Consider the following 26,879-nt stretch of genomic DNA (forward strand, 5'->3'; position numbering starts at 1 on the left):
TTACAAATGAAACTAGACAGTGATTCAATTCGGGTTGGGTTTTCCACTCGTTCACTCCTTGCTTTTGCCCTTAGAGTAGCTATGGCCTTGGCATCGAACACAAATCTCCTTGTCTTGTACTTGCCTTCGCTGAACCAAAGCCTTTCCACTAAAGGCTTAGCAATATGAGGCAATATATTTTGTGGAGGAAAGTGTGATAATGATGATGCCTCGGTGAAATTAGGATTTACTAACTTGTTACAAGGCCCGCCTGCAGTGGCTGCCCAATTGTTGAGGAAAGCACTCATGGTGGTTCCATCTATGAACTTATGTGACACGGCAAAACCGATTGCTATTCCACCACAATCAAATATGTTGACTTGTACGGCTAATGGGGCAACTTCCATTGGTTTTGGTTCTTTGAGAAATGGACAACAAGGAAGAAAGTGGTTTAAAGACTCCGTTTTAGGATGTTGAAGAAAGTCAGACAGACAACAATGGACTCGGGCCTCATTATAAGGAATGCCCTCGTCGTAATAATCAATAAAGAGGTTGTCTTTCATCCTTCCGGAAAATGGGTAGAAACTATTTAGGGTTTCTGAGAGTGAGTTTTTTAGGTGAGCTTGGGGATTCTTGGAATGAATATGGTTCTTGGGGTAAAAGAGGATAAGTGGAGCATAGGTTGTAGGAGTGATCTGGTCCAAGAGAGAGAGTTTGAAGGGTTTTATATGATGAATTGCTGGTGAAGATGGTTTGATGATTTCTCTTGAGATGATATCAACGTCCATCATCATTTTCTTTTTTTCAGACAAAAGTTTATCTTTAACTAAACGACTGCCTCTAGATATGTTTGCTTTACTTTCACAAAGATATCTTGGAAAATGATCCTATTCCCTTTTATAGAGACAAAGCGCATAATTTTTACGAACAAATTGCTAACGCTTGGTTGTTAATTAGGTACCTCAAACTTGCTAGTTCAAATTTAGTTGGAGCAATTAGTAGTTAGTAGTTGGAAGTTTTTTTTTTTTGGGTAAACAGTAGTTGGAAGTTGGCACTTAATTTGATTAATGGTGATGTTTCATGTTTTTTTTTTTTTTTTTTTGGGAGTAACAGTGATGTTTCATGTTTGGTTGGTTTATACATGTTGTAATGTCTTTTGATGTTTTCAACTATCAATGATCAGTATACGTACGTCTAAATCAAATAATAATAATAATAATAATAATCAGTTATTTCATTGAAAACATTAGCTTTAAAAAAAATTTAAGGAATGGCTTGCTCAAGAAACAAGGTTTCGAATAACGATTTAAAACTATTCAAGGAACTGATATAAAATCCAATATTTTGCTCATCCACATGGAGCATAAATTTGGATTGCATGCATTGGTTAGTTGGAGACACTTTGTTCAATCAAAAATAGAATGGAATATGAAATATATACGTACCCGATTTTTTTTAGAGGGAATATAAGTACACATTCACAATGATAAATAGACTCATTCCCGTAAGAATTCACGCAAGAAATATAGAGTAAAGTATAGGAACGCTCACTACTTTAAGGAATTCACCAAAGAAATATGAACAAAAAACTCAGCGCCTATCAGAATCCCTCGAGAGATAAAAGTTTTTAACAAGAAGAAATTCCTTCTCACAAAGCCAAAGCCTAAAAATAATACCCAATATTCTGTCTGATTTCTATTCACACGTGAGCTAGAACTTATGTTAAACCACTTGGAACAACCCTCTGAGCATGAAGAATGAAAACTTACATTTTCAAGACAAACATTTAATAAGAATAAAAAAAAACTTGACCAAATACTCAAAAAAACAACTAATAAGACCCATTAACAAGACTTAGAAAATGGAAAATATACCTTAGAAAACAAATAGACAAAACTATAAGTGAGATTCGAAATTCATTTTTTCTCAAGTATATATGCTAGACCAAACAATTTGTATTAAAATAGTCATAACACGCTCTAAAAATGTTCGATATATTTCAGAAACAATTTTTTTTTTTTTTTTTGTGATTATGTAAACAAGAACAAAATATAGATCTAATCATAAACAAGAACACACTTAAATTTAATATATAAAAAGAAATCTGTACGATAATTAAATAATTCACAGACCAAATGCGTCAAAAATATTAATAAATAATGTAAAACTGATCAAGTTTTGTGTTTGACAAAATTTTCTTAAAGCATATTTTGCCCATTTCACATTCAATGGTGCTTACAAACTCACGAACGTTTCTCAAGATAAATTGATTAACAGCATGGAGAAGAAGAAATACAATATCTGTGCTCAATGAACTGAACTATATTACTTTCTCACTCTTTTGACTCTATGCAAAGATGTATGCACGAAAATATTGTTTGGGAAAAATTGTTCGGCACAGATTTAATTATTAACTCAAAAAATAAAGTAATAAAATATTTTATTTGGACAAGAGTGCCAACTTCAATATTCTCAACCAAAAAATAAAATAAAATAAAATAAAAAATAAAAAAAATCAGTTACGCTCTTACACGTATTAGTATTAGATTACACATGTCCTTTTGTAATTTATTGCTATATATAGTTATTACTTATTTGCAAGTTGTTAAAATCGAACTGGACCGTATGGTCGGACCGGATTAATCAAAAATTGGTTTTTTCTTATATATAAAAAGTGGCAATGCCGCTACAGTGATTTAACACTGTGCATTCAGTGTTAAATCACTGTGCATATACAGTGAAATTTTCGTGAGGAACTTTTTTTTTTTTTTTTTTTCCTTTTATATATACTGTTATACTGACACAACAAATTTCACAATATTTTCACAATTATTGAAGTGTCAATTTCTTATCAGTCAAAATAAAATAATAAAATATGAAACTGTAACCAACCACAACTGAAAATAAATGTTTTGTGAAAAGCCGCAATGCCGCTACAGTATTTTAGCAATGTTCATTCAACGTTTTTGCATTGTTCATCTATAGTGTCATTTTGGTGAGCCACTTTGTCTTTTTTTTTTTTTTTATTATTATTTTTTTTTATTTTAGTTTTGAACAGAAGCTATAGTTCCAAGAGGCGCTGTAGCTACAATAGCTACATTTTTTTTTTTTTTTTCAGTCTTCCGTTTGTACTTTTTTTTTCCTTTTATATATATTGTTATACTAATACAATAAATTTCATAATTATTGAGATGTTAATTTCATTACCGCTTTAGTGTTTTAGCACTGTTCATCTACAGTGCCATTTCGGTTAGCTGCTTTGTCCTTTTTTTTTTTTTTTTTTTTTTTTTTTTTTTTTTTAGTTTTGAACAGTAGCTACAGTAACAAGCGGCACTGTAGCTACAATTTTTTTCTTTTCTTTTTTCAATCTTCCATTTGTATTTTTTTTCCTTTTATATATATTGTTATACTGATACAACAAATTTCATAATATTTTCACAATTATTGAGGTATCAATTTCTTATAAGTCAAAATAAAATAATAAAATATGAAACTGTGACCAACCACAACTGAAAATAAATCTATATATATAAAAGCGTGAATACACTAAATCACTGTAGCTATAGTGCTTTGGTTTCATGAGCGAAATTTTTTTTTTCCCCAAGTTTTGAACAGTAACTACAGTGCCAAGTGGCACTGTAGCTACAATAGTTATAGTTTTTTTTTCTTTTTTTTTTTCCTGTAATCGGTTTGTGCTTTTTTTTTTTTTCCTTTTAAATATTTATGTAAGCTGGTATATATATTGTTATATTGACACAACAATTTTCACAATATTTTCACAATTATTGATGTGCGCGAATGCGCTAAAGCACTGTAGCTACAGTGCTTTGGTTTCGTGAGCTGCTTTTTTTTTTCCCAAGTTTTGAATAGTAACTACAATTCCAAGTGGCACTGTAGCTACGGTAGCTACAGATTTTTTTTTTAGTAATCGGTTTTTTTTTCCTTTTAAATATTTATGTAAGCTGGTATATATATTGTTATACTGACACAACAAATTTCACAATTATTAATGTGTCAATTTCTTACAAGTAGAAATAAAATAATAAAATATGAGACTGTGACAAATCACAACTAAAAATAAATGTTTTGAAAAAATGTTACAACACTTATTGTGCAGTGATTTTGGTTTATTCAACTAGCACGGTAGCTACAGTGCCTAAAGTTTTTTTTTTTTTTTTTTTTTTTTTTTTTTTTTCAGTATTCAGTTTGTTTTTTTTTTTTTTTCTTTTAAATATTTATGTAAGCTGGTATATATATTGTTATACCGACACAACAAATTTCACAATATTTTCATAATTATTGAAGTGTCAATTTCTTACAAGTCAAAATAAAATAATAAAATATGAGACTGTGGCCAGCCACAACTAAAAATAAATATTTTGAGAAAATGTTACAACACTTATTGTGCAGTGCTTTTGGTTTATTCAATTGGCACAGTAGCTAAAGTGCCTAAAGTTTTTTTTTTTTTTTTAATAGTAATCAGTTTGTGTTTTTTTTTTTTTCTTTTAAATATTTATGTAAGCTGGTATATATATTGTTATACTGACACAACAAATTTCACAATATTTTCACAATTATTGACGTGTCAATTTCTTACAAGCCAAAATAAAATAATAAAATATGAGACTGTGATCAACCGCAACTAAAAATAAATGTTTTGAGAAAATGTTACAACACTTATTATGTAGTGTTTTTGGTTTATTCAACTGGCACGGTAGCTATAGTGCCTAAATTTTTTTTTTTTTTAAAATATTTACGTAAGCTGGTATATATATATATTGTTATACTGACACAACAAATTTCACAATATTTTCACAATTATTGACGTGTCAATTTCTTACAAGTGAAAATAAAATAATAAAATATGAGACTATGACCAATCACAACTAAAAATAAATTTTTTGAGAAAATATTACAACACTTATTATTATCACAATATTTTCACAATTGTTGAGATCTCAGTTTTTTATAGATCAAATAAAAAAATGCTAAGTCCACAACATTTTAACATTAATTTTTATAGTGCCTAAAGTTTTTTTTTTTTTTCCAATTACCGGTTTGTGTTTTTTTTTTTTTTTTTTAAAATATTTATGTAAGCTGCCATATCTATTAACTATATAAAAAGAGTCCAAGGCTAATGAATAGTGTTTTTTTTTTGTTTATTCAATTAGTGAGATGCACTTTCTCTTTTCTTTTCTTTTCTTTTTTTCCCCTTCAAGTATGCCAGTTGGTTTGAGTTTTGTTTTTTGTTTTTGTTTTTTTTAAGATCTTTATATGTTTACTTTGTACTTGCAATGCAAGTTTACATTGTAAATACATAAAAGTGGTTAAAATTATACACATTTGCACAAAAAATGGTAAATATTGTACAAATTTTGTAAATGTGTACAAATTTGCCAATTTTTTTGTGTCTATAATATAAATTTACATTGTAATTAAGTACAATGTATACATAGAGATATTATGAAAATGTTGTGATGCATGTGTCAATTCCTTATGGGTCAAAATAAAATAATAAAATATTATATTGAGATCTAGCACAACTAAAAATGTCGTAACATTTTGTTGTTATTACAATATATTCACAACTATTGAGGTGTAAGTTATAGGTCAAAATAAAATAATAAAATATTAGATTGGGATTTGTCACGGTCTTATATGATTGAAATTAACTTTTTATAACATAATTATCAAAATTCTTAAAATTAATATCTCCTTTTATTAATGTAAATCTCTATGTATTTTAAAAATCAAATAATTTTTATTTTTATTTTGTGATACAAATAAAAACTAAAATTGATCTTAATCACTACTTTTTTTTTCCCATGCTGCCTTAACTAGTTTACATAAAAAACCGAAATTCTCTCTTTTGCAGTGAACCCCGATCCAGAAGTATGGTTGAACCGTGCAAGGTTTTTCCGATTTTCTTCCCACAAAATTTTGCTAAAATATCTCAGTCTTGATCTTGTTTGTCCACCACCAAAAGCTCCACCATCACTGGATCGTTAGAATGATCGATCTGTTTGTTTGGAGATGAAAGACCGAGAGAGGGAAGGGAGAGAGAGAGAGGCCAGAGTGATAGAGAGAATGAAGTAACAGAGAAATAGTGAAGGAACCAATAAAGAATAGGCGGAGTGAACAAAGTAACAGAGAGAAAAGAGAACTAGGATTCGATATAGCGAATAGAGGAATGGTTTTCACTTTAAATCTTTTACCTAAAAAGTCACGCCTCGCCCTTTTTTTTTTTGATAATCATTCAACAATTTCACCAGCTCTTTATTATCACCTGTCCCATCACTTGACTAGTTGACTTTTTTTTTTCTCCCTTTTTTATAAGAGATATTTTACAATCTTTGTAATAAATTACAAAAAGATCATCTATATTTTACCCTTTTTAAATATTAGGGTAAATTTCATAAACTATCCCTGAAGTTTGGCCAAATATCAAGGAGGTTTAAAGGATTTCAAAATTGGCCATTTGAGTCCTTTAGTCCAAACGGACTGTAATGCCGTTATTTATTTTAGTTCTCTCTCACTCTCCAACATTTCTACTCTCTCCTCACTCTTTCTCTGGCTACCTCAACCCTTCTTCCACTCTCAGATCACTCTTTCTTCTCACACACACACACTCTCTCTCTCTCTCTGAAAGAGAGAACCAAAAAAGAAGAAGGGAGAAATGGCTACGGTGACTTCCTTCTCCAGAGGATTCGCTTCGGGATCTGAGGAAAACAAGGTCATCGGCAGTGGCCCTGGTGGCTACATGGCCACCATCAAAGCCACTTAGTTGGGTCTCGAGACCACTTGTATTGAGAAGCGGGGTGCCCTCGGTGGCACTTGCCTCAACATCGGTTGCATCCCCTCCCAGGTTCGAATCAGTTTTACATATTTTTTTTCGTTTAGTGCTTCTGAGATCTAATTGGTTAATTTGTTGTAGTATTGTAATTTTTTTCGGTGTGAATCTGTGTTGGCTCTCGTGGTCTTTGTGGTGGCGTCGTGCTATGGGTTTGTAGTGGTTCGTGGGTGTGGATCGGCATTGGAGGGTTTGGGTTATTTGTGGGTTTGCGATGGATGTTTGTGGATTTTGGTTTGGATTGATTGTGGGTTGGTAGTGCGGTGGAGGCTTGTGGATTTTGGTTTGGATCGGTGGTGATGGGTTTGCTTTGGGTTTTTTTTTTTTTTTGAGCAAAAAGTTTGAGTTGGTTTGAGCAAAGGTTTTGTGGGTTCTTATGAATGGTTATGTTAAGTGTAATATGGGTTCTCAGGCTTTGAGGGATATGTTGGTGAGTGGAGTTGAGCTTGATGAATTTTGTGTAAACTATACTTATTGCTTGTGCTCAAATTGGGGCGGTTTTGCAAGGGAAATAGATTCATGAGTATATTAGGAAGAGGAAAGGGATGGAGACAGATGTGTCTGAGGGTGAGAGAGAGAGACTAAAATAAATAACGGCGTTACAGTCCGTTTGGACTAAAGGACTCAAATGGCTCGTTTTGAAATCTTTTGGACCTCTTGGTATTTGGTCAAACCTCAAGGGTAGTTAGTGAAATTTACCCTAAATATTATTTTGGTTAAGATTGTTGAATTTTCTTCATGTATTATATTTATTTTTGTATTAATAAATTAATAAAATAATTATTACATCATCACGGTCTAACCTCGATTGGACTTGAATCTTAAAAACCTTAAATCTCTTTTTTTTACACTTCATTGAACAGTCTGGACCTAAAAACCATGATTATTTGATTAACCTTTCATTATTTGTTTTTTCATTTGCACTTGGTGTTTTATGTTTTGTAACTCGTGGCTGTTCATTTTCGTTTGGGCATTGGTGTAACCCATGGCTATTCATTTCCTTTTGCTTTTCAGTTTTTAGTTCTTTGTGTAAATAAAACAAGCCTTGAAAATTAGGAAAATAAGCAGTGCCCATCGTCCTCTGCTCTTATTTTGTATCAACCTTGAAGTGAAGCATCAACTATCTCTCTTTCAAATTCCAATTCCAATTCTTCAATCTATTTTTTTTGTTGGTAGATTGCTTATATGAGCTAATGGAAATCAGTTTCATCTTACTCCAAGTTTTCGACGAAATGGGTTAGGCTTGGACATAAAAATAAAAAATACATAAACAAATGTTGTACCGCATCAATGGCTAAAATTGCGCTATAACCTTATGAAAGTGGTCATTATCCTCATCGTGAAAGCAAGGCTGGCTAAGCAAAGAGGAAGATCTCCCATTGCTCCGCAAAGGGATTTTTTGTTTTTTTAATATCTATTATTCAAAGTTCTTTCCTTCATACGTATTTACCTATTTGTCTCTGCAATGTTTTTCGTTCTATTTATCAAGTTTCTATACTTTTGTTCAATCAAAGAAATTAGGGTGCATATTGGAATTCATTAAGCGAAATCAAAGTAGAACATTTTCATTGATCATGCTCACGTACAAAATTTGTACTATTTATTTATTGATGCTATCTGCATGTTGTTTCCTTTTTATTTTTGTTGGTTTACCAAATTTCCATTGTAGGTAGCAGCCCCTGGTTTATTAAAATTTTGCTTTCCATGTGCTCCGCAAATTATGTATGAGAAAGAAATGAATAGTTATCGGTTTACGCCATGGAAAGTTATAGATATACACATGTCCTCTAAAATAGAATTATACATCTTTCAAAAGACTTAAAAATCCCATTTTCAATTCATTGTCATTTGAATTATTATATATACTAGTTAGAGGCCGTGCGTTGCACGGTTTTTTGAAAAAGCTTATAAAATAAATGTATAAATAATTACATATTTTAATAGATTCAATAAAAATAAAAGAAAAAATTATTAAGTGTAAATAATTATCTCACTAAAATAAGAGGTAAAATTTCTTCCTAAAACTAAATTAAATTGATAATTCCAAATTGAATTTTAAATTGATAATTATTTTTTAAAAAAGTACTAATCCATTGATAAATCTAAAATTATTATAATCTTGATAATATTATAAATTAAAATTAAAGTTGATAATTCAAGAATACACGTGTAGAACATCTTGATAATTTGATGTAACATAAAAATCAAATAAGAAAATTGTTAAAATTAATCTATTAATTCTTACCATATTTAATCATTAATTCTAAGACCCTAACCCTAAGCATATAAATTAGATCAAAGCTAAGAAAATTAGTTTAAACAAAAGGAAACCAATACACAAAACCTAATCAATTTAATAAAAACAAAATACAAAAACAAAGGAGTCTTTAGAAACTTGATAATGTTTTCGAATGTTTTGAAATCATTAATTAAAATCACATGAAGACAAAAAACCAATAATAACACTAAAGAAAATAAACAAAATGAAAATAATAATAATAAAAGAAGAAAGAATATATACCTGCATTGTCATGGAATTTAGGCATTTACATATTGAAATAAGCTTCACTCCAAAAAGGATATTTAGGATTATATATATTGGTAGAGTTCCATTTGAAATATAATTCATTTAAATCTTATTGAAATTAAAAATATCTAATCAATGTGTTTATTTTTATCCCATAAAAATTGGAATTAAAAAAAGGTCATATGAATAAAATGGAAAAAAAGAAAAAGAAAAGAGTCGATTCAACATAACGTAACATATAAAAAATTAAAAAGAGAGAAAGAGAACGTGGTTGATAGCTATAAGGAATTTTGATATATAAATAATTATTAGTCTGTATATCACATGGCATAATTTATAATATTCTTCATCAAAAAAAAATTAAATAATAAATAAATAAAAAATAGAAGAAGAGGAAGAATGAAGGATTACTCACATGGCATAATTTATAATATTCTTCAATAAAATAATAAAAAATAAAAAATAAAAAAAGAAGAAGAGGAAGAATGAAGGATTACTCACATTGTTATGTACTCACGTGGCATAATTTATAATATTCTTCATTAAAAAAAAAAAAAAAAAAGATGAAGAGGAAGAATGAAGGACGACTCACATTGTTATGAATTTCTTGGTGGCAATAATGCAAACTGAAAATTATGATTTTCTTGGTAGCGATAGCGCAAACTATGAAAATTATAGAGATGAGATTAGCAATCTAAAGTCTAAACCCATTAAGAGAGAATTTTGTGGGAGAGATGTGTGTGTGGATTTTCTTTTTATAGACGAATAGGATTTCTGCCAAGAGGGAGAGACGTATGTGAAGATAAATAAATAGAATTTCGAATTTTAAATGTCATCAACGTAGAAATTATTAAATTAATGGATATATTGTTTTTTAGGATAGATAGAGATTATCAAATTATTTGAGATATATACTGTTTCGTGGGATAGATTTATATTAATCACCTCTTGATGAATTTGGATTGTGATATCCCTTAATAATCAAGCTTTGTAGCTTGATATTCTGAGAAAATAATATTAAAATTTTGAAAATTTAGATAATAAATATTATCTAAATTTAATTTTTGTATGTTAAATATTATCCCTAATTTAAGAAATATATCCTAACAAATAAAAAAATAATGTTAATTAGATGATAAATATTATCTAAACTAAATTTCTGTATGTTAAATATTATCCCTTAGTTTAAGAAATATATCCTAACAAATAAAAAATAATGTTAATCTAATTTTATTTAATGATAAGAATAAATTAGAGTCCTGATAGTATACTATTCTTTTATAGTTCTTTAAAAATCTAAAAATTTAATAAAACTAGTATTATGCCCGTGCGATGCACGGTTTAATCAAAATTCATATGTAAACTATAAAAATAGATAATAAAATAAATGATTATTTTACTTTTAAGTTATATAATGAATGTATCTTGTGTAAGACTAATGTATTATAAAAGGCATATATATATATATATATATATATGTATATATAAAATAATTGAATGGAAGATGGTAGATAGCTTGTAACTAATATGAAAGGTGATACCTAAAATTTAAGGCTCAAGTAATATTTAAATGGAAAAACCTTAAATTTAGTAATTAAAAACTATCCAAAAAATGATTGAAAGCATATTTAAGTGAAAACATTAATTCAATAATTAAGAACAATTTAAATTAATAAACATTTAAGAATTTGAAGTAGAGAGACTTTGATGAAAATTTAATTTTTGTCCTTGAAAGCATGGGAGAAGACACCAAAACTTGAGTGATTTTCACCCTGCCACAAAATTATAATAAACAAAGAGGATGTGTGTGTATATATATATATATATATATATAGATATAAACTTCAAGTTTTTTTTTGGTTGAGAAAAACTAAGAGTTAAGACATTGGTATTAAGTTTTCATCCACAATTGAAAATATAGCATTGAGATATGATGAGAATTGAGAAGTTATACCTTTCAATAGTAGGTCATTTTTGGCCTGTGAACAATAATCTCTATTATTTGATCTCAACCTCTCTGTGTAATTATTAACAAAACAAAATAAGTAGTACAAAAAAAAAAAAAAAAAAAAAAAAAAACCCTGCTTGGTATGATATTTGCTATCTAGTTCACCTAAATAAGTTTTTTGAAAGGGATGATAAAGCTTTAACTACGAAGAGATACAATATGCTAAACAATAGAGAATAAAACTTAAACTACAAAGAGAATAGTAGACCGTTAAAACAAATGCAGTAGCTTCCCAGTTAACAATATAGGCAATACAATCTATTATATCTTTTAATTGAGCTCCAAAACAATCCAAGTGTTGTAAATACTGTGCAAGAATGTGTGCTGAAAACTCCAATCTATCAAACTTGTTACAACCATCTTTGCATCTTCACTGATGTGCCCCATCTGTGATATGTTTTCTAGGACCTCACGGTGCATATATAAAAAAGTTGATAATAACAATTAAAATTTGTGTCTATCTAAAACATTGTCAAAGCATTAGGGTAAACTTTTAGAATTGATTTAATAGCTGGAATTTAAAAAAAAAAAAAAAAAAAAATCCTTGTAATGAGCACCACATAAAGAAAATAAATCTAAAGCTTCTAACCACAAAATTAAACTTTAATTTTATGCATGCTTGCATGGGATCCATATAAAGAGTATAGAAGAAGTGACCAAGGGAAAAAAATCAACAATATATGCACAAACTTCAAAAGATTAGCCAGAGAACAAAAGGCTTTGAAAAAACTGCAACAAAATACATATAATAGATGACTTAAGCTAAGCAAGTTCATGTGCCAGCTGATTGTTTTCTAAGATTGAAACCATGGCAAGCCATGAAAGATGTTTTGTATCATGTGTCCAAGAGGCCCAATTGATTCGTTGGTTTGACTGCTTGAAAAAGCAATGTGCTCCTTGCTCCTCTTGGGCGAAATAGATTTCTACATCTAGTGCAAAAGCCTCCGTTCGTTTTCTAAATAGAAATAGATAACTTGGTTTTCTAGTTTCAGAATAATTCTAGCAATAGAAGAGTTCTAGATATATTTGGAGATATTTATGATTTTAACATTTCAGATTGATTAGCCTTCATTGAATTATTCTTGGAGATAAATATGATTTTAGCATTTCAGGTTGATAAGCCTTCATCAAATAATTCTTTATGATCTAATCTAAAGTTGTTGATAAACTTGGAGATGGAAAGGAGAGTAAAAATTATTGATAATTCATAAAAGTTAAAATTTTTATCAACTTAGAAATTATAGGAGAAAAAGATAAGGACAAAAAAATATATATCTATTTTTTGATTTTAGGGTTTGTTGATAACATTTTAGATAGACATAATTGTTATAGCTGTAAATCAAATACTGCTTTCTTTCATTATTTGATTTGTCATATTTATCTAAAAAATATGTATTGTATATATCTATTCTTAAAATCTAAAAATTTAAGAAAATTTCTACAATTTGGTGCTGCCACTTGGCGCAACCACGGCTTCTAAGCCCAACTTTTATTATATATAATATGATTTCTACAATTTGGTGAAGCCACATGGCGCAACCACGGCATCTAAGCCCAACTTTTATTATATATAATACTAGTCGCTAATTCGTACGATGCGCAGGAAAGCTACTGAAAATGAGATCAACTCTAAAATTAGAATCATTTTGCAAGTTAGACTACGAAATTAGATAAAAGAATTAATTTCATGTTACAGTCTAGTTTATTATTAGTAGCAGAATCACTTGCATGATCGAATTTGATCTCAATGGATTAAGTGCAAATCCTTCATCTAGACATTCAAGTATTAGGATAAATTATGTGTTTGTGATAGGTAAAAATTAAGATAAAAAACAATTACACATATACACAGAACCAAAAAAAAAAAGTTTACCAAAGAACCTCAAATATGTAAAATTTGCCAAAAAGATACATCATATACTAATGCATAAACACGTCTACATAACTTTTGAATAATCCAAGTGCAGCAACATTAGAAGCAACCTTTAGGCTTCTTCACTATTTCAAGTGGCTCCTAAACAATGTCATATTTACTTCTCTGTTCTATTCATCATTCTACAATATAAAAGTCACAATCAACAAGTATGCATCTCATAAAATCCATAAGCAAGTATTTGTTTATTGTTTATTGTTTTTTAATTTTCCTTCACCCTTCTCAATTTGACTAAAGAGAAACCAAAGTGAATAAAAAAAGTTTATAATTTAAAGCTGAAAAGTTAAAGTTTACTTCTTTATGGTGTTTCACATAGAGTAGATACAAAACCATGTCTTTTTTATAAGAGTTCAAGTTAATCTCAAAACACAAACAGGTCCAGTTCAATATGATGTAGTAAGAACCTTTGAGAATGAAACTACAACATACTTCAAATAATGATGAAATTGCCCATTTTCGTAATCTGACTCTCTTCCCTACAAATAAGAGGACTCTTAATGTTGAAAGAACTTCCTCTTCTTTTAGTGGGTAAAATAGTAAGAAATATTATCATATTAAAGTGAAAATAAATTGGTTAAACAGAGATATTCAACTAAACATAGATGTACCTACATCTTCTACATCATCAAGAATCACTAAAGCATTTTCTTGGCCAAGCAAGTTATCAAGACCCTTTTGATGTTATTGGGTGCCATGCTTACATGAAATCACTTTAGCACTTAAGTACTCTCCTAGAGGATCAAGTAGCTTAGCCAATTACAATGCATAGTGCCGATAGGCAATCACTCATTGTATAAATGTACATCTCAAACATTTTGCTTTCTTCTTTTAAAAATGTGTGAATAAAGGGCCTTAACTTCGTTAAAAGAAGAGGAAGTTCAATTAAATTTTTAAATTTTTTTTTATGTTCATTAATTCGAGACTCTTTCCATGTCTTTGAAAGTTTTTCCTACCTTTAGTTAGAAATCTAAACATTCTATTGACAAATTGAAAGCACTCAAATAAAACTCTCATCAACAGATTCAGTAACGGTAATCATTCATGTTAACCTCTAAAAGTTCTACAACATGACAAGTTACAATGGTATATAGCCAAGCTTATTAGAGATGATCATACAAACAAAGATGGAATGTCACCATGATACCTGAAAACAAAGATATACAAAATGCTAAGCACACTGCCAAAGTACAATAAAATATAAAGGTAATAGAAATACCTTGCAAATTTGTTTTTTATTTTAAATATTCTTCTTCTGTAGCATATGATCTATATCAAGAACCAAGTATAGCTTCTTATGGTGTAATACATCTCCTTATTTCAAATTGACAATTTCAGCATTGTGAAGCCATAGTCCCAACAAATAATGTTTAAGCTTAAATGAATTACTATTTAAAAAAGAAAAAAGAAAGAAAAGATAATCACTATACTTTATGATTCTATTATTCTTGAATAGGAATAGATTTATAAGTTCAAAATTGGTTTACATCTCTCTAGTTGTAATTTAAAAAATAGTTTCATATTAGGGGAATATTACTTAGTGAATGAGCAGTGATAGTATCTTCCATTATGTAGAGAAGGATAACCAAAACTCATAACTCCACCAAATAGTCTTATCTCAAAGAAGGTTACCTCATGAATGTAACCCAATGCCACAACAGATTTGGCCAGCAATCTTTGCCCACAAAATGTACATGTTGTCATCTTGCAATTCTTGAAATCTTCAAACTTCAAACTGGTCATCCAAATATCTCTTTTTATTACCAATGTAACCCATCATCAGAATTTATCTTTACCAACCAAAATAAATAAATAAATAAAAATAGATTGGTTAAACTCCATTTGTTCCAACAAAAAGAAGTAGCAGCAAGTAAAAAACATATAAAGAACAAATCATACAGATTAAAGAGGAAATTTAAAGTCTATAGTTCATTTGGATTAATACAACATCATTCAAAGCAAAAACCTTCCTCTAATAGAGGGAAAAAGGAAAACAAAAAGTCGACCATGAAACAAAATTGATGAAAATCTTCAATTGGGTAGTCAAAATTCTATGGGGAGTGAAGCAGAAAATCTGAACCACAAATGAGAAGGAAAACAACCTTAACTTAAAACACAAAATTCCTATATCAAAACCAATACACCCACAATACCTAGACCTAAATCACATTTAACGCTCAATAAAGGGACAAGAAAAAAACTTTACCTGCAGCAGTTCCAGCCATCTGATGGTGGCAATAGACTAGTGGTGAAGGCAGGACTCTGTTCTTTATCTTTGCCGATTGGAGAATGTGGAGTTGTTGAGCTATGGGAGAGGAGGACCGACGGTGGTCTGGGTTTTGGTTTCAGAATTATATCGGGGAAGAGGATTTGGTTTGACAAGGGGGAGTATATATATTTAATAAAAAGAAATAAATTAGATTTAAGAAGCAGAGCATCGGGTTTAGGGTTTAGGGTTTAGAAAAGTTTTATTATTATTATTATTATTATTATTATTATTATTTTAATACCATGCTGATATGGAAAATTGTAGAAGCTTCAAAAGTTTCGGTTATATATATATATATATATATATATATACATATATATATTACAGATAAAGGGTGCCGTTCTAAGGGCACTGGGTGTGGAAGCATAAATAGGTTACAGATGTAGTTCTGGTACAAATGTAAGCTAGAGGAGAAGAGAAGAGAGCCATTTTAAGATTAAAAGTATTTCTAATTACAAAGTAAAACTGGGGCTCTGAGGTAGTATGGAACTAAGCCTACCGAAGACTGAAACATATATATATATATATATATATTACATATATATTACATATATATATATATATATATATATATATATTACAGATAAAGGGTGCCGTTCTAAGGGCACTGGGTGTGGAAGCATAAATAGGTTACAGATGTAGTTCTGGTACAAATGTAAGCTAGAGGAGAAGAGAAGAGAGCCATTTTAAGATTAAAAGTATTTCTAATTACAAAGTAAAACTGGGGCTCTGAGGTAGTATGGAACTAAGCCTACCGAAGACTGAAACAAAGGGTTCCTTTTATAGCTGGAGGAAGCCTTGGATCCGTTCAGGAGATTGCGGGAATCACGGAAGGTGAAATGCTTTTACCTTCAGGTGAATATCTTTTCAGCCGAAAGTAAACAGTAACTTCAATGATTCTGTCAGGGCACTGTTGAGTGAACAGTAACTAGTCACTGTTTATGAACAGTGTTTTGTCCCCTTGCTTTTCTGAATAGTAATTCTGCACAATGTTCTGGTACTGTGTAGTGAATAGTAGCTTGTCGGCAACTTTGCTAGTGCAGGTACTGTTTCTGGAATAGTAACCGGGTGCAAAGGTGGTTCTTGAGCTATTCTGGGGCTCCTGATACCTGTTCTGGAGTATCCGGGAGCTGTTCTGGAATTGCTTTAAAAGGCAGGAGTGTTCTTTTCTTCTGACTCTTGGCTCTTTTAATCTTTAATCAGTATCATGGCCAGACGGGTACCCATCATAGGGATCCCATGGAGGTTCGTAGTCACAATTGTGCTCATGATACTTGGCATATTTATTACAAAATCCACAGTATAGGATAGGTTCATAATCTGCTTGCTGTATTACTAACTGTTTGGGCTCAATGTAATCAATTCTTTCGGTATGGAGAGCTGCAGAGTATGGTCTGGTGGTAAATATTGAAATTCTACCAGTATTTCCAACAAAGTGATAATTCTGCCATAACTCGCTGGTGACATCTCTGATCTCATTATTGAAGTAACCTCTCCAGCAATCTGCTAGGGCATTGGGGTCTTCATTATGGAGATAAGAGTCTCCTTCATACCATGGGCCATTATGGGTGTACCCGTTGATGAGTACTAGATGGTGCCCAGGTTGGACAATCATCCAATTGTTTTTGTCCCATTGTGGGAGAGTACTCCAGCATTTGATGGAGACAAAAGGACTATTGATTTTCAAGACAACCTGACGAACGATCAGAGGAAACTGGTTGATCTGGTCATGGCTTGTTAGCTTGATGAGCCTGATGAAGCCATATTCGAACATCTGTGAAAGCCAACTAGGATCTTCTTCAACGGACCAATCCTCATAATTGATTATTAGGTCGGGGAAGGGATGTTTCTTTTCATATACTCTGTGGCTGCTTCCAAAGTATTTTTCCCAGGTTGATTGGATGAAGGCATTATCAATATCATCTGAGTCTTCACCATAAACTGGGAAATGGGTGATGACCATAATTCTGAAATGCTTGAACCATAGGTCACATGATCCAGACATAGCCTTGCCTTAATCATATTATCTATATATATATATATATATATATAGATAATATGATTATATTACATGCATGAGACCACAATGGTGAAAACAATTAATTTCTCCAAATAAATTCTTTTAGTAGTCCAAATAAAAATAAAAATAATAACAATGACATTGTTTCAAAAAAATAATAATAACAATGACATGAAAATATAAAATCTAATGTTTTTGGTAGTTCAGGTAAAAACAGTATTTACAATGAAACTAGAAATGTGTAATTATTTTTTAAATGGAAAATATGAGGATGCATGCATGCAATGATGACACCCATGCTTTTCTCAAACCGTTTTGCTTTCCTTGATTATGATTTTAAAAAAGTAATCCTTGATTATAATTATGTTTGAATTATTTACAATTGTTACTTCTACTTAATATTTTTAAATAACACTAGCTACTTGCATAAGATTCTCCAAGCATCACAATAATAATAATAATAGTTATCGTAACAGGGAAAAAATTATAAAAACAATAGTGCAACACACAGGCTAAATACTAGTTATATAAAACAATGGTTAAGGCTAATTTAGAACTTACATATTAGTTACTAGCTTCTACGGATACATATTGTGCATGTTTAGAGGCTCTTCTATTTTCTTTTTCTAAAAAAATAATTTTCATATATATATATATATATTAATTTGGGGCTGTTACATTATCCAATTACTCTGTGTATATATATATATTTATTTTTTCAAACAAATAAAAAAGATAAACTTTAAAGATAAAGAGTAATTAATTTCTTTTTTAAATGAGTATTTCAAAGTGGTGTACTGGGTCTATAATAATAATAAAAGTGATATATATATATATATAGACACACACACACACACACACACTAGCCTCATCACACGCACTTCGCGTGTGATAAGGCTTTTTTTTTTAGTGGTCCTATTTTGTAGCAAAAAAAAAAAAAACACGTGTTTTTATTTTATATATATCATTTTTATTTTGAAATTTTAATTTATAAGTAGATAAAACAATTTAAAAATCAATAATGACCCTATTTTTTAGGCAATATTTTAGTAGGAGTTAGAGTTGTATTTTTCCCGAATTGTCCTTTAGTTTTGTCTCTACTTAAACATAGGGACGTATGAGCATTTAAGAACCATGAAAATGAGGAATCCAAACAAAGGAAACTCCTTAAATAGTAGTATAGATATAAATATATATATATATATATATATTGAGTTTAATAATAAAAGTGATATAGAAAATATTGGGATAAGGATAAGTAATTCTTTTGTTTTCTTTTTTTTGATAAAGTAATTCTTTTTTAAATGAGTATTTTATTTTATTTTATTTTGGATGAAAAAGGAAAACAAAGGGCTAAATTTTTTATTTAACATTAATGTCCCTATTTTTAAGAGAAGTCACTATTTATTAATAAAGGTATTTTTTTAAAAAATCACATAAATGTCTAATTCAATAAAGAGGTTTTTTTGGAGAATAGTGTGACATTATCGATGATAATGACCCTATTCCTAAAACATTTGTAAGAGAAGTTATTAAATACTGGATGAGGGTTTTTTTTTAACATAAAAAAGTCCAGATCAAGCAGTTGAATCCTCTTATAAATAATATAGATTACACAAACAAAATATATAAAAAATTTTAATTTTGAAGTGCTTAAAAATATTACATTACAAGCCAACATTATAATGTATTACAAATGTATACATGTGCTTTCAAAAACTTTCCATCATAATGTTGAGTAGAATTGATGCCCAAATTCGATAATGTACACAATATGAAGTTCAAGGTAAATATCATTTGCATAGAAACTCCATATAGTGGACATGTTAATAAATCAAGGCCTTTCACATGAATATCTTTGAACATTAGAAAGATAAAATGATAAAGGTTTTTATTCATGGTGTGGCATCTATTTCCCACATAAGGATAGCAACAGTTCTGTTTCTCCTACACCACTTGTAAAACCACAGTCCCCACTTCCTCTCCTGTACCCCAATTCAAATTAAAAGTTGTTCTAAGATTCAAAGAAAATAAAAGGAAACAGATGGACATATAGCACTTTGTATTCTTTAAATGAAACCACATATATGCATACATCATGCATACATATATATATATATATATATAGATATATATATATATATATGAGCATTTTGTATACATCCTATATATTGAAAGGTCTCTCCATATTTTCTAATAAATTTTAACCATAGAAAATGTTAGCACTTTGAACTTCAAATTGCAATTCAAAATGGTAGCCTTTACCTTTTTCATACATCCTCTCTCTCTCTCTCAAAAGTGAATCAAAATTTCTTCCTATCAAGTAGAGTGAGCTCGTCCAATTGGAATTTATAAGAGTAATCTTTCCAAATCTAAGAATGTAAGCAAATACAGAATGGCAAAACTCTTAATTTTCCATGTACCTACATAAACTACAAAATTCGTATTAAAGTATATAGAATCTAGAAGGACCAATTATCATATAAACATTATGAGTCTCTAAAAAGCAAAGAAATGGTAACATCACCAAACTTGTGCATGGTAAGGATATGAACAAATCCTATTGCTATTTCTTAAGTAAATGTTACCCACCTGTGGTGATGAGTATGACAACGATAATACCTCAAAAAAAATTAGGATGTACTAATTTGTTACAAGGCCCGCCTGCAATGGCAGCCCAAGTGCTGAGGAAAGCACTCAGGATGATTCCATCTGTGATTTTATGTGAAGCGCATAAACCAATTCTAATTCCACCACAATCAAATATATTTGAAAGTTCAAAAACGTGTACAAAACACCTTTGAACGTTTAGACCCCCAAATTACAACTTAACCAATACAAGCAATATGTCAAACAACTAGTGTGTGGAAACTTAACACATGCTATAATACGAAATTGGTTAAAGACTATCTAAGCCATAACAAAATAAAACCACAGCAGATAATAAAAAGGCAAAGATAGAGAGGAAGGAAGATGCAAACACAAAGACAACACGCGATGTGTTATCGAAGAGGAAACCGAAGTCCTCGGCGTAAAACCTCTCCGCCGCCCTCCAAGCGGTAATCAATCCACTAGAAAATACAGTTGGGATACAAGGACAGCAATAGACCCTCCAAGCCTAATCTACCCAGTGCACCTAAGCCCTCCAAGCTTCTTGCTCCAACGAGGTTGCGCCGAACCTTTTTCTTTTCTAGCTTCCCGGATTCCGCTACTAGACTGTAGCATCAACCAATGAAGATTGGTTCCTTCCTAACTGCTTCCCAGAAATCCAAACAACTGTCTCACAGTGATGATGATGGTGAGAATCAGGTTTGGTATAATGCCTCTCAAGGATTTGACAATGGAGAGGAAGAGAGTAGAGGAATTTGAAGAGACTCTAAGGTATAGATTTTGGGTGAAAAACAATCTTGTTTTTCTTTAGGGTTTCTCTCTCAAAATTCTCTTTGGAAGCTCTCTTTCAATCGTGGGCAAAAGGGGTATTTATACTGGAGTGGGAGAGGAATGTGAAACGTCAGGTTTTACAAAACAGGGGTGGCTCGCGGCTTGACTAAGTCGTGAGATCCAGTCGCGAGTTAACCGTATGGCCAGTTGTCCTGTTTTGTCCTGTAGTGCTCCAACTAGCATGACTGTTCATCTTCCAGCATGCTTGGCACGTGTGCTGCTTCTGGCGGCTTGCAGCCGCGAGTCACCCGCGAGTCCCAGCCGCGACTCTCTGTTTTCTTGCACACTCTTGAGCAATCTTCACTCTATCTCACTCACTACCCTTACAACAAACCCACCTAAATACAGGGTTACTAAATGCTGAATTACAAGCAAATTTGGCACAGAATAAAGCCAATTAGATGGTTGAATAAATTCAACCTTACAATCTCCCCCTTTGGCTATTCCATGACAAAATCCTAAAATAGACTCTAGACTTAACTTGTGAGTTGGGAACAGTTGAACAAAACTCACTCACACCTAACTCTAGAAGCTGTGAAGCACTTGAATCATATGAACATAATACTCCTGAAACACAACAATACACCATGATCATTGTAAGCAAAAAATTATAAATGCATATGAAACAGGCAATATGTGATCAGGCAAAGATGGAGTTAAGAAACAAACCATGGCTTGATCAACCAAGTGAACACCACAGGGTAGTGATCACAGTGCTCATTCACACTTGGAATGAACACAAGGACATACAAGATAACAAGCACAAGGCAAGACACTTGTATGCTCAACACTCAACCAATGCATAACACACAAGGCATATGCATCTAGGAACAATCCTACAAGGGCACAAGAGTGACAGTACATAAACCAAAATGCAGAACATTTAGATTAAAGTACTGATTACAACATAGCATAAAGGCTGCATTAAGCAAGGTACATACCATAAAGCCTACAAACTATGCATAAAACAATAACCCTAAAAGCTTACAAAAGCACATGGGTACAAACACAAAAACATCCTGAATAACATCATCAAAATATATTAAAGTTTAAACCAAGAGTATAGGTTAAGAGTTAGAAACAACTATACACCAAAAACACAAAATACCCAAAACATAAGCATATATAAACAAAGTTTCTAATTTTGATAACTTTGACAACTCCCCCTCAACACATTACTCCCCCTTAAGATTTGCTTTTCTGCTTTTCATCATCAATGACATATATATAAACAAAGTTTCTGATTTTGATAACTTTGACAACTCCCCCTCAACACATTACTCCCCCTTAAGATTTGCTTTTCTGCTTTTCATCATCAATGACATCTCCCCCTTTTTGACCGGAATGGCCAAAGGGTCACTGGTCATGCTGAGTGGTGAAGCTGTCAAGTTTTGCAGACAATACATCAATCTGGTCCTGCATGGCTCTCATCCTGTCAGAGTGCTCAGTCTGGACTTCTCTGATCCCATCAAGTCGTTCTAGAATGATTTGGAAAGCATCTGGAGGTGTATCTGAAGAAGTTGATGCTCTAGACCTTTTGCCACTCATCTTGGGTGTTGAGGTTGATGCATGCCCTGCTGCCTCTGCTTCAGTCTCCATTGGGACACCTTCTCCTTCATCACCTTCATCTTCCTCTCCTGGAAGCCTAACACTTATCCTTTTGCAGGTAAGCTTGTTAATTGCAGAAGGTGTGGACATGGGACTGATGTCTTGAGGGATTGGAACCCCTTTCCTTCTAAAGATCCTCATCAGCAAACTGGGAAAGATCAATTTTGGCCTAGAGGTTGTTCTTGTCTCATCCACAATGGTGTCAAATATGTGGGAACTTATGTCTATGAAATTCTTTTCTTTGAGATCCATCAGAAAGATTGTTCTAGCACAATTGATTGTAGTCAACTTCTTAATGGGATAGAGGTTAAACATCATGATGATTGTTAGAAACCTCATGTCCACTGGAAAGGCAGTGGTATTCAAACATTTTCCTTCTCTCTGCCCACCTATCCTTTGTTGAACTGTTTCAATAGAGACACTCCTATCCTTGTAGTTGATAAATTCCTCATCATCTAATCCTTCAAGCCCTAATGCATCATCTATGACATGTGCATCCAAAATGAATTCTTTACCTCTAACCCAGCAACTTAACTCATTCTCCTTTATCACAGCATTTGAGTAAAATTCCCTAATCAGGGGTTCACACACAACAAGGAAATCACTCAGAGGCTTTTCCCATCCTCTTCCTTCAAAACAGCTGGGGATAAAGGTTTGTCTTAAGTCCTCCAAATCTACAAATCTTTCTTGAATAATTCCTGCATTCAAGAAGTTATCCTTGTATCTCTCAAAGTGATGAACTGACCTAAACAGTTTAGAATCCATTTTCAACCTTTTGTCAGCCTTCTATGCAATAGATTTCTTCTTCGGAGGTGAGGGAGCCATCTGTGAACAATCAGAAAAGGCCACAACAGCATAGAACAATATATGTGCAGAACCAGTCAGTACCATGTAATTAACAAAGAGATATCATCCATACAAATGAACTTTGAACACTTAAACAATAAGCTACTTAGATCAAACACATGGATAAACCAAGCCTAAGATAGGAAACACATGAACAACATGGAGAAACTATCCTAAAGGCAGATATATGTCATTGAGACATATAATGGAAAAAGTGATATGACACACAATCAGTATTTTGAGACTAACAGAAGCTCCCAACAGATTAACACAATAGAACAAGCACATTCAGCACAGTAAAAACACACAATATCCAACGGAACATTTTGAAACAACACAACAGCTCAAGATCAGATAAAATAAGAGACACACTAAGCTAAGCACAGGATGAAGAACACAACCACCACAATAAACTAGCTCAAAAACAGAAACACAAGCTTCCATAAGCTAAGCTTGGACAAAGAGTAATAGTTGAGCTAAAAACCCATCACAAAATCACGATCAAGTGTGAATAATCCAGAGGGAAAACCATAATAGCAAGTAAAAAAGAGTTCAAGACAGAAAAACCATACCTGTTAGTCGACGATTTTGAGCTGAAAAGAGGTAAATAATGGAGATCGACAATGGAGGCACGGTGTGAATGGGTAAGAGCAGATGAGAAAGACAATGAACAGTCACAAAAAGATCGAGGGAAAAACAAAAAGTTTAAAAACTGCCCCTGTATGTCCAAAACACGCGATTTTCGCGACTGAAACGAGTTGCCACACAGTCGCCAGCTCAAGCCGCCAAAGCACTCAAGAACAAAAATTTGAAAAATTTTTCTAAGTGTTTTTCGCGACTGGAAGGTCTACCCGCGAGTGAGTCGCGAGCTGAGCCGCGAAAATCTCTGAGTGAACCTCGCGACTGGACCTTCCACTTGCGAACAAGTCGCCAAAAATGACCAGCGAAGATGCGACTGAGGCTCGCGACTTGACATACCCGCGACTGAGCCGCCAAAACAGGGCAAAACTGGATTTTTGAAATTTTCAGATTTTTCAAACAAAATACTTTCCAAAAACACCTAAAACATTCAAAAATCTTTTTGTGCTTGAATTAACAAAGATTGAGCATGTGAAAACACATTTCATCAAGTACAATCACACAAATGAATATGGCATTTATTGAACATAAACTTGTGTGTTGTGTGTGGATATCAACAATGAGATAGTCCTTCGTCTAATGTGAAACTTCAATGATCAATTCAACCAAGGCATACACAATTAGCACTAGATCATGTGACCCATCTCAATTATAGAAATATGTATATATGACCTCCCACACAACTTGATAACATAACTTGGAGCTTATCATTTGACTCCACTTTTAATCATAACATTTGATCTTTTTGATCTTTTGAGGCAATCACCTCTCATTGTGAGAGTGATATTTGACATTTCACTTTAATGAACAAGCCTTTGGCTTTTTGAATAAACATTCACTTTAATATAAGGTCGCTTACCCTTTTTCCTAGTCGAATACTAGAATGTGCGACAGGCTTTTGCAGCTCAATATCTCTTTTCATTTGGAGATTTACATTTGGTGAGCTCTTTTTAGCAAAACAAAAATAAAGAGTGGGAAGATATATAGACACAAGTCTATGCATGTCTCAAGATCAACATAACCATTCACTAATCATTCATGACAAGTTTGAAGATCTATTTACAACAATCACATAGATTTCAAGATTTTTCCCACAGTGATATAAGTGCATGAAAACAAGCAATGCTCGAAAATGCACAAAGCCATTAGCACAAAGGTACAAGACAAAACAAGATTTGAGACAAAACTCAACAAAGTCAATCAAGCTTTTTGATTTTCTAATTTTTTTATGTGAATTTTTTGGATTTTTCACACAAGAAACAAAAAGATTGATAAAACAAAATTAAAAATATTCACAAGTAGATAAGCAAACAACCAACATCAAAAACAGCAAGCAAACCAAACAAACATTGTCACAAAGCATAGGAAGTATTAATGTATGGACATGTTGTAATGCTTATGCATGAGTACCCTTTTTCACCCACACGTCACTTGCGTTTGGGGTGATTTCCTTATAGGATTGGGTACGAGAGTTAGGGCTTTCAAACCTTCGTGAGAAGCTTTCCAAGCAGTTGGTGAATGCACCAATCATCTTCATCACATTCATCATTCCGGGATCTCCATTTTGATCTCTAGATTGATCACCTGCCCAAATTCTCCTATCATTTCTGGGTCCTCCTGACCTTTGAGGAGTTGTACTTTTCTTTGCTCTCAGCTTTTGGCAATTTGGTCGAGTATACCCTTGAAGTCCGCAATAATGGCACACATAAGTTCCTCTAGGACCTCTTTGTGGTCGTGGACGTGACTTGGCACGAGATTCAGACCTGCCCACAGACTGATTACGGGGATTCAGCATCCGTTGGTTCACCACATTCTTCTTCTCCTCCACCTCGAGCTTCTCACCAGAAAGGTCAGCTACAACTGGATCTTTGGCCTTTACAAACTTCACTTCTTTAGTGACATTTCCAGATGAACTACTTCCTCTGGTATATCCCAATCCGGATTTGTTTGAAAGCTCTTTTGAGATGATATAACATCATCTAGCTTCTTGGTGGTGACCCTCTCTATTTTAGCATTCGCGTGCACAACCTCATTCTCAAGAAATCTCACTTTTGTGTAAGCTTCGGACAACTCACCATTCAGTGTTTCTATCTCACATTTAGCCTCCCTATATCGAATTAGGAGACTTTTGTAGTCCTCCTCAGCCTTTTTCATTTTTCTCACAGCAGCCTTGGCCACTCTTGTGTACTCACCCGACTTCTCCAAGAGTGAGTTATAATTCTCTTGAAGATTTGCTGTGCTTTCATCTTCTTCAGCATCTGATTCTTCAACAATTCCTAGTGATTCATCATCACTATGTTCTCCAAGGTCTCGTACAAGCAGATTCAACTCATCTGAAGACTCAACATGAGCAATAGTCATAAAAGCCGAATAGTTCCCCTCTCCATCACAGCTCTCTTCAGATTCTGAGTCAGACGAATCCGAGTCACTCAAGGTCGTGGCATACACTTTACCTTTCGATTTCAGATAATTCGGACATTCCTTCTTAAAGTGTCCATGCCCGTTACATTCGAAACAAGTGACACCTTGTGTGGGTTGGGATTCTTTTCCATCTTTCTTTTTGAATTCCCTCTTCTCCCTTCCAGAACTTTGGAATTTTCTTTTATCATCAAATTTGCCATTATTTTTGAATTTCAAGAACTTTCTGAAATTTTTGACAAGGTATGCAACATCTTTGTCAACCACATCTTCTCCCGATGAGTCTTGATCTTCCACCTTCTCATTAATGGTCTTTAGAGCAAGAGATTTACTCTTCCGTTGAT

The 26,879-nt window shown here is 32.2% G+C and overlaps 1 protein-coding gene and 1 long non-coding RNA gene across 2 annotated transcripts in view; one reads left to right on the forward strand and one right to left on the reverse strand.

Annotated features, from left to right (window-relative positions):
* The window catches only part of LOC126692826 (vinorine synthase-like), a 62,043-nt gene that overhangs the window by 719 nt on the left and 34,445 nt on the right, over nucleotides 1-26,879 (reverse strand). The window lies entirely within an intron of this gene.
* Nucleotides 6,357-26,879, forward strand: part of LOC126692829 (uncharacterized) — a 58,761-nt gene continuing 38,238 nt past the window's right edge. Inside the window, exon 1 of the long non-coding RNA XR_007645102.1 lies at nucleotides 6,357-6,712. This is a non-coding gene — a long non-coding RNA (uncharacterized LOC126692829). The remainder of the gene's footprint in view (nucleotides 6,713-26,879) is intronic.

Source organism: Quercus robur, chromosome 7 (genome assembly GCF_932294415.1).
Source record: "Quercus robur chromosome 7, dhQueRobu3.1, whole genome shotgun sequence".
In the NCBI taxonomy this organism is placed as follows: Eukaryota; Viridiplantae; Streptophyta; class Magnoliopsida; order Fagales; family Fagaceae; genus Quercus; species Quercus robur.